Raw genomic sequence first — 8,687 nt, 5'->3', positions numbered from 1 at the left:
ATGTTTGCAGATCCAGGTCCTTCTACTATTGCTGGTGAAGAAACGATGGCCTTGAATTAGGGAAGTCTTCGGTAATTTGGTACCAAACCATGTTTGCAATGATGCACTTTGTTAATCTATTTGTTTTTACGGAATTTCCTCTCGTGATAGTAATGAATTTATATTTCATTTTGAATGTGATTTTGTGCCATACTAATAACACACGTTGGTGCGCGTGGTATTTGACGATATATTTAATCAGCTAGTTTTAGCCCCAGGCTTTGACAAATCCTGGCTCCGCCTCTGGTTACCAAACAGGCTACGGCTACACTTGCCACCCTATCAAGGGCACTGACTATTTTCGGCACAGTTAACATGGCTAGTGTTGCAAAGGTGAAAGGTCTGATTGCAAAACTCCGAGTGTAACATGGCCCATGTTGCAAAGCACTTGTCTTAAATCTCCGAGCGCAACCCATGTTAAAAACGATGGCTACTGTGCATTCGTGTGGTGGATACAACGGCTCGTGACCCGACCGATTTTTGCAAAAGATCAGCCGGCCAATGCGTACTGTCGTGGAAAAAAAAGGTAGTCTCTTTTGTTTGAAACGGTCAATGGGTGATTTCGCTGCTCACCCATCTCTTTCCCGTGCATTTTCTTCGTCTTTCCCCCGGCTGACCGACCAGCTACCACCAACCCAACCAAACCAACGCGGCAAAATCTTCTCCTCTCCAGTCTACCTTCGCCTGTGTCCTACGTAGGTCCTAGCGCTACCGGCGCTGCCACCGTGCCGTGCCTCAGCGCCAGCCGCCGACGACGACTCAATCCCGTACCACGCCCCCACCCCCAGCACCCCCGCCTCTCACGCCCCTCGTGCCCAGCCGATCTCGTTTCCCCTCACCGCAGCATCGCGTTCCCGCGGTTTCCGCCCCTTCCGCAACCTTCGGCAAATAGTTTGTGAGGTATGTTCTTGTTTTCATCCAGTGGCTAGTCTAAAACGTACTGTTCTCCTCAATTTCTGGGTACGCCGGTGCGCATCCGGCACATCATATTGATCAGCCCCTGTTTTTCCTGTAGTTCAGGACTCTGTTATAGATTAATTACAGATTATGAGGACAGGGGATTTACTTTATAGATCGGTTCTTACTAATTAGTCTGGAGGCAGCCACATTTCCCCTTTGAGGGCAACCTCTTTCCATGATCGGAGCTCATCAACAATCTTAGATACACTCTCGCAAAAAAAAAAACCTTAGATACAGACTGGGGACCGTGCACGCCTTTTAATTGAAAAGTTCAGGATTCTTGATGTCTATTTTTTTTACTAGCAATTTTCGGCCATGATCGTTACAGTCGTAGACGCCTGGACGCCTGCATTCACCGTGATATAAAAACTGTTGTTATGCTTTCATGCGCCGTGAAGTAGGATCCTTTCATTCATGTAACGTGTGCTCTGCTGGGGCATGTTTGCATCAGCTGGTGTAGCTCATATGATTACATTCTTAACTGAACCGGGCAACTAGCTCATGTTCCCGCGCAATTGAGTAGCTACGTTTTTGTTGCATTGATGTACCTCTTTTATCAATCTTGGGCGATGATCGTTACAGTTCTAGACACCATGACGCCCGCAAGAATCTGCTACGCATTCCTGCCCTGCGAAGTAGGAACATCTCATGTAACGCGTGCTATGGTGGGTCTGTTTGCGTTCGATAGCGTGGCGTCGATGATTACCTCTTAATTGAACTGGGTAACCAGGTCAATGTTCCCATGCAGTTGAGTAGCTCATTCAAATTTAATTCCTAACTACACCATGAAAACTTTGAGCCTTTGATATTTAACTGCTTCGAGTCACATGACATTAAGCTACCTTGATCCTGTGAAATCTTTGAAGTTGAACTTTCCTTCAGCAGAGCCTTCAAGATTTGAGCACCACAGGTAACAGCCTCCTACATCCTAGTGTCGGTACTTGGTAGGGTAATCTTCCCTGGTCCCCAGAAGCTGACCTTTATATAAGAAGATTGAACAGAGCATGTGAACCATCCAGAAATCTGATGCACATGTGAACCATCCTGGTCGTGAGGCTTCCACCGATCAGTCTTTAATTAGACTATGCAAATGGCTCTGCTAGCAAGGCTATCTCTTGCAAGCTCTGAAGCAAGAGAGTCTAGTTTGGAAGAAAGACATGCTGGTTCTGATGAACAAACTTCAGAACAATCAACGGAGGAAGCATTTCAAGCATCTCATTTTGACAGTGATTCACAGGTTCGTCTAGGCAGCTCTTCGGTTAATGGTAGTCTTCCTAATACCGGTCAGCTTGGTGGGAAGTGTGACACTGACAATGGGATGATGCGGGTTCCAAGTGATAGGACAAATTACAGTGGTGATGCGTCTGGAGAGGTTGCTGACCGGGAGCTTTCGGTCTCTTCTGCCCCTCAAAGGGAGAATGTAATCCTGCCAAGATTGGGTGATGTCTGCATGGAAGGGCCATTTGTTCGGCGGCAAACATCTGACAGGGGATTCCCCAGAATAATATCGTCGTCGTCCATGGATGCCCGGGGTGATTTCTCTGCCATCGAGAATCAGGTGCGCGAGCTAATCAATGATTTGGGAAGCGATTCCATAGAAGGTCAGAGATCAGCAACATCCGAGATTCGTCTTCTAGCTAAGCACAACATGGAGAACAGGATTGTGATTGCTAATTGTGGGGCTATAAACTTGCTGGTTGGCCTTCTTCATTCACCAGATGCCAAAATCCAAGAAAATGCAGTGACAGCCCTCCTCAATTTGTCACTCAGTGATATCAATAAGATTGCCATCGTGAATGCAGATGCTGTTGATCCACTCGTCCATGTCCTGGAAACAGGGAACCCTGAAGCTAAAGAGAACTCAGCAGCTACTTTGTTCAGTCTCTCATTTATTGAAGATAACAGAGCGAGGATTGGACAATCTGGCGCCGTAAAGCCTCTCGTCGACCTGCTGGGAAATGGGAGCCCACGAGGAAAGAAAGATGCGGTTACTGCATTGTTTAATTTATCCATACTTAATGAGAACAAGGGTCGAATTGTGCAAGCTGATGCTCTGAGGCACCTAGTTGAGCTTATGGACCCTGCTGCTGGAATGGTCGATAAGGCTGTAGCTGTCTTGGCAAATCTTGCTACGATACAAGAAGGGAGGACTGCGATTGGGCAGGCGCGTGGTATTCCAGCCCTTGTTGAAGTTGTCGAACTGGGTTCAGCGAAAGCGAAGGAAAATGCTGCTGCGGCATTGCTTCAGCTATGCACAAACAGCAACAGGTTTTGCAACATAGTTCTTCAAGAGGATGCCGTGCCCCCTTTAGTCGCACTGTCACAGTCAGGAACACCACGCGCAAGAGAAAAGGTTTGCCACTTCCTCACTTCCTACAACAAACTTTACAAGTAGAAGAAAAATAGTTACAAAATCTTTTTGCTAAGAATTTGAATTTGCTGCAGGCGCGGGCTCTTCTCAGCTACTTCCGCAGCCAAAGACATGGGAACTCGGGAAGGAGATGATGATGATGGTCCTACAATATATTTTTTCTAGTGTACATCAAGCATTCCCCTGGATTTCTCAGATGATGGTTATTGTTGTTGACTGGCGCTGTGTACTGCTTAGTCATATTGAGATTGTGCTCATCATCTCAAGCTACTGATGGATTAGTAGGTGTGTTTGTGACGTCGTCGTTGTTGAGATGGTGTATTTTCGGGTTTATATTTTTTTACAGCTTGTCTATTGGTATCTGTTTCACTGAGATAGTATTTCGTACATGTTATTAGCTGATTCAAACAGTGATTTATTGCCCGCATTCTTTCCCTTCTCTGTCTAGACTTGAGAGATACTAGCGCTCTGATGTGCCTGATCCTGTGACCGTAGGTTAGGGCAGCGAATGTACTGGCGCTCTGTGATAGAACTGAAATCAGTAGTTACAAGCTACAGGAGCGGACCTAGCTCAACTCAACATGGTGGGTTTTGTGATGAAATTGTTTACCACATTATGCAAAATGAAATTTGTTTCAATCCTTGTGATTGTACTAATTGTTTTTCTAATAAGAGAAAAAGAAGAGACATGTTTCGTGTGTTGCTGTCTATCTCATCTGGTTAGCGAGTTAGACCAAAGGATGCAAGTGCAACTATGTGTTGTTTTTTTTTTGCGGGTGTGCAACTATGTGTTATTGTTCGGTTGGCTGCAAGAGATTGCATCCAAAGCATTCTGGTAGACTATGAGTTATATGTAAAGTCGGTACATTTCATTATTTCACATAACAATCATGATTCTGCGGCAAACAAATCATATGTCAGAAGCGAGTTGTTGCAGCGTAGACCGGGGAGGGAATAGAGAGAAACAGGGGGCGAATATCATGTTGATCTGATGGTGATGCCATCACAAGACGTGGATTTGTTTCAATGAATGCTTTATTGCTTTGAAAGGGGTGCTTAGTGTCTGGCGTCAATCCTTTTATTCCAGGTGTCAGACAACAAGTCTATATCTACATGCTCATCGTGATTCTGTCAATCTTTTGGTTATGCATTGATTGTTTTAATTTAGTTGCCTACTTATAATAAGCATTCGATTCATTATGTTAATAATACATTAACATGCTTACAATAAGCTTTCAGCTCATTAGCTTGCTTACAATAAACCTCTAATTAAATAGTATTCTGGTGGATTATAATCTGGTTCAGAGATATGCACCAAATTGTATCTGGATTTTGTGTTTGAGTCTATTTGTTGCTGACGTAGTTATCTTAGCTCTTGATAGTGGCAGATTGCTGGTGTAGAGCATAATGCCACCTCCCTTTTGTTTGTCTTGCAAATCCTTCTACTGGAGATCATTGAGCAGGTTCAGAAAGATTTTTCAAATGGTCCTTCTAGTGCCTTAGTAAATCGTGTAGCCGACAAGTTTGGTTGGTACAGTTTAGTGTTTACAGGTGTTGTTTGACACTACTAGGGAAAACCTTATACACAGAGGATTATCAGTAGCGCCGGTTAAAAAGAGGCGCGCTACTGCTAATTAACAATAGCGCGTGGTCACGAAGGGCGCTACTGCTATCTACATAGCAGTAGCGCGGCCCCAGCGCCCGCGCTGCTATTGTGGCCAGCCCGGGCCTAGCTGCCTGTCCCCACTTAGCAGCAGCGCGGGTTGGGGACCCGCGCTACAGCTAATGCTTTTAGCAGTAGCGCCGGTCTGTGGCCCGCGCTGCTGCTAAGCCGGCCTTATCCCCCCACCCCGCCCGTTCCTCACTCTCCATGTCTCACTGTGTCACCGTCGCGGCCGTCCTCCTCCTACCATCGCCACCGTCTCCGCCATCCCCCGGCTCGGTAAGCCTCCTCCTCCTCCTCCTCTTCCTCTTCCTCCTCCCTCATCTTCCCCCTCCCTCCTCTAGCCGCCACTCCTCCCTCCCCCCCCACTCCTCCCTCCTCTAGCCGCCTCTCCTCCTCCCTCATCCCTTCCCCTGCTCCTCCCTCCTCTAGCGCCCCTCCTCCTCCATCAACAGCCCCTCCTCCCTCCCCATCCTCCATGCACATCTCCTCCTACACTTTGATTTAGTTAATAGTTTTTAGGGTTTAGAGTGATTTAGCAAAAAAAAATAGACATAGTTAATAGATTTAGTTAATATGTAACACTTTGATTTAGTATGCTTCTAGGGTTTAGTTGATAGCTTATAGTGTTTAGAGTGAATTAGTAAAAATTCAAATGTAGTTAATAGATTTAGTTGATATGTAACACTCCTATTGTAGAATGTAGGTTTTTTGAATAAAATAGAACATATAGCTTCTTTTTCAATGTAGAAATGTGTTGGGAAATTTAATTACTTTTATGTCATTATCACTTTTTCATCAAAGAATGCTATACGAGATTTGATGATATAAAATTTTCACTCGGTGGAATATGCAGGCTTTGTAGTGTCGCGTCTGCCTGGAGTGATCGTCGTCGGAGCTACCTCTACTTCCTCTACACCCGAGTCGGTGAGCTAAAAGTCCACCTCCTCCTTATCTACTCCTCGGTGTTGAATAGAGTAGAACTAGGGTATTTAGTTATGCTTCTTAACCAAATGAAATGCAATGAGCACCAAGTTTGAATGCTCCTGTGTGAATGCTTATGATAATTGATCCGGATATAATTTCAAGTTTAAACATCTCTCTATGTGTATGAAACATCTTTGTACCACAGGGAAAATCCGAGTGGCCTATGTTTTGCCAGAGTGTTGATTAATTTCCGTTCTGGCAAATTTCAGGCGCTCGATATGTCCTATTTTAGTAAAGGTCATGCCGGATTTTTTCGTGAATTTTAGCATGACTTGTGCTAGAATGTAGGAAATATCGAGTGTGCCTTGGATTTGTCCGAAAGAGAATTAAACAACATTTTGGGTTGACTTTAAGTCAGTCGGGGCTCCATACATGACAGTCATAAAAACAGTGGGGGAGAGTGTCCACCATACATGAGAGAAGAAGAATCCCGACTGTTGTTGTGGTGGTCGCTTCTCCTTCTTCTCCTTGTGCTAGACCTTTGTTATGCACTAGGAGAAGGAGGAGTAGCGACCATCACCAACGGTCGAAAAATCACTGGCGGAGAGTGTCCACCATATATATATATATATATATATATATATATATATATATATATATATATATATATATATATATATATATATATGAGAGAGAAGAAGAATCCCGACTGTTGTCATGGGGGAGCTTCTTTTTTCATTCGAAGGTGCTAGACATTTTGGTTTAATGCACTTTCAAATGAAATTAGGAGCTTCCATCACCAACGGTCACAAATGACAGAGAGGAAGAATCCCGACAGACCGATAGTCAACCCGTGATCTAATTTAGTTTTTGTAGTACATATATTGAATTTCAGAACTTTAATCTTTGAATTATGAACATAGGAAATGTCAGCCGATGATGATAGGATCCCTGAGTGCGAGTACTGCGGCGATGACCGGGGTCTGTGCGACAGGCCTCGCCTGGAAGGCGGTCAGCGCTTCAGTATTAAGCTCGACGAGACCTTCGATGTTTATACGGTACGCAACGACCACAAGTCTTTTTCCATAATTAAGCATGGCTTCTGTTTCTTCAACGTGTAATTTCCAATTTCTACAATTCGACTAGCCCATCCCCTGCCATGCAAGACGTTGTGTCTTGGAGAAGTTGGATTTCGAAGATCATGAGAATATGCAGATAAAGAGAGTTCACCTCAGGACACATCATGGTTATGCTTTTAAGTGAAGATATACAATGCGGTGACCTACTCCCATTTTGGTTGCTCGAATTGGGCAGCACTATGCAAGGCGTATGATTTTCAGGAGGGTATGCATGCCACCTTCGATCTTGGTGATCCTGAAGATGACATCAAGGAAGATAATGTCGAGGAAGAGAATATCGACATTTGGGTCCATGTTGATACGCTTCCACTTCTACCTCTATGTGAGTTTCTCAAACATATTTATTGTGTAATTTAAATTATTTTCATAAAAATAGTTGACAGCTTATTTTCATTCTTCAAAAAATGTTCGGAAAGTAGTAGACAAAACCTACTACACTGATGGCTTTGAACTAACTTACGAGGAGAAAGATCATCTTGTCTCCTTTATTATTGATGTTGAGACTTTCAATAAGAATTATGAAACTCCTCCACATTATGGTCAATACGTGCCACTGGTCCACGTGTTGAACTATGGCAACATCCATGGAAATGGCATGGTAAGATTTTTTATTATTATGACACCAATGCATCTTTTGCATACATTCTTCTAAAGCTAAACTACATTGCTAACTATGTTACCATTATGCTCTTCAACAGAAAATCCCAAAGGACTGTGTGCTTCATCTGATGCATACAAAAGGTCACATGGATGTTGTTAGCTTACGACGAATTCTTCCTACGGGTCACCGTTGTTCATACAAGATTTCTCGAACAGATGAAGACCTCACAATAAAAGAATGGAAAGAAGTTATGAATGATCGTAGGGAGCTACTTGGAAGCAACATTGTGTGAAGCCACTAATTGGAGACTGTGTACCAGATCTATTGTATACCCTACACTGATTTTGGCAAGGGAGTACAGTAGTGATCTAGGAGTAGATCACTGGACAACGGTCAAAATTATCCTTAGTGGAATAAGGATATGTTTCTCGATTATGGAAGTGACAAAAGGTTCGTCGTAAAGGGTTACGTCGATGCAAGTTTTGACACTAAATCTAGATGACTCTAAGTCTCGGTCTAGATACATAATGAAAGTGGGAGCAATTAGCTAGAGTAGCTCCGTGCAGAGCATTGTAGACATAGAAATTTGCAAAATACTTACGGATCTGAATGTGACAGACCCGTTGACTAAAATTATCTCACAATCAAAACATGATCACACCTTAGTACTCTTGGGTGTTAATCACATAGCGATGTGAACTAGATTATTGACTCTAGTAAACCCTTTGAGTGTTGGTCACATAGAGATGTGAACTATGGGTGTTAATCACATGGTGATGTGAATTATTAATGTTAAATCACATGGCGATGTGAACTAGATTACTGACTCTAGTGCAACTGGGAGACTGAAGGAAATATGCCCTAGAGGCAATAATAAAGTATTATTTATTTCTTTATATCAAGATAAATGTTTATTATTCATGCTAGAATTGTATTAACCGGAAACATAATACATGTGTGAATACATAGACAAACAGTGTGTCACTA

The 8,687-nt window shown here is 43.4% G+C and overlaps 1 pseudogene; it reads left to right on the top strand.

The window, feature by feature from the left end:
* Nucleotides 1–682: 682 nt before the first annotated feature.
* Nucleotides 683–7,992, top strand: LOC123079977 (U-box domain-containing protein 4-like; annotated as a pseudogene).
* Nucleotides 7,993–8,687: the final 695 nt, after the last annotated feature.

Source organism: Triticum aestivum, chromosome 3D (assembly GCF_018294505.1).
Source record: "Triticum aestivum cultivar Chinese Spring chromosome 3D, IWGSC CS RefSeq v2.1, whole genome shotgun sequence".
Lineage (NCBI taxonomy): Eukaryota > Viridiplantae > Streptophyta > Magnoliopsida > Poales > Poaceae > Triticum > Triticum aestivum.
This window is presented reverse-complemented; position numbering and strand designations above follow the sequence as displayed.